This window comes from Cucurbita pepo, unplaced genomic scaffold (assembly GCF_002806865.2).
Source record: "Cucurbita pepo subsp. pepo cultivar mu-cu-16 unplaced genomic scaffold, ASM280686v2 Cp4.1_scaffold003533, whole genome shotgun sequence".
In the NCBI taxonomy this organism is placed as follows: domain Eukaryota; kingdom Viridiplantae; phylum Streptophyta; class Magnoliopsida; order Cucurbitales; family Cucurbitaceae; genus Cucurbita; species Cucurbita pepo.
In genome coordinates, this window is record NW_019649540.1 from 1 (window position 1) to 1,064 (window position 1,064).

A 1,064-nucleotide genomic window follows, 5' to 3' on the forward strand; every position below is an offset into this window, starting at 1 on the left:
CACACCCTTATAAAGAATGCTTCGTTTTCCTCTCCAACCGACGTGGGATCTCACAAAATCCATCTACAGTTTACTTTGTACTCTGTAGTTAGCACCCAAACGTCAATATTTTGAAAATAATGCGTTCTAATCTTGAAAAGAAAAACTATTTCACATCTAGTTGCAACCGAAAAGCATATATAAAGCTACCTATTTTTGCCATTTATGTTTATAATTTGTGGTAAGTTAATTGTTATCATTCCATAATTTGATGGCTGTGTACAATGTTTACATAGGTACATCCTTACGTTGCCACTGGTAACAAAAACTCGAAATTCGGTATTAGAAATGAAAAGTTGCAATGGTTTCTTGATGCTGTCAAGGCACATCCCGACGAGCTTAAGCTTGTCGGGGCCCATTGCCATCTTGGTTCAACCATCACCAAGGTAAGCTTTCAACTATTACATCTTCCTCAATCTTTCATTATGAAATAGTTGTATTGAACTTGTATAAGCTGTGGCTATAACTTTTTAACATCTGTACTGATAATTGTATTAGTTCATGAACTGTTCGTGGTTGCTCTTAATTTATCTTGTCATTTTCTTGGATTACTGATATCATTTGTTTTTATGGTAGGTGGACATATTCAGAGATGCTGCAGAACTAATGGTCAACTACATTGACCAGATCAGAGATCAAGGTTTTGAAGTCAACTACCTAAACATTGGAGGTGGACTTGGGATAGATTATTATCATGCTGGTGCCGTTCTTCCTACTCCGAGAGATCTAATTAATACGGTCCGTCTTTAAAAAACTTTAAATATAGTTTTTCTATTACCGTGTTTAACCCGATCTAATTATTGTCGTGGGTTGAACGCTGATAGAGATTTAGTAATGTATTGGTCATGTGAAAACTATTTAGTGTTGGAATAACTTTTTGACCCATCTGGCAACTTGGTATCCTTAGTAGTTTAGGACTCGAGTTCTAATTGCTTGATGCATGAGATGAAGCTATAGTTCATATTGGTGAGGATTGTTGGGAGAGGAGTCCCATATCGGCTAATTAAGGGGTTGATCATGGGTTT

The 1,064-nt window shown here is 36.5% G+C and overlaps 1 long non-coding RNA gene across 1 annotated transcript; it reads left to right on the forward strand.

The window, feature by feature from the left end:
• The first annotated feature begins 237 nt into the window (after positions 1-237).
• Positions 238-660, forward strand: LOC111786938. The gene is made up of 2 exons (XR_002813853.1): positions 238-425; positions 616-660. It is a non-coding gene; the product is annotated as an uncharacterized LOC111786938 (long non-coding RNA).
• Positions 661-1,064: the final 404 nt, after the last annotated feature.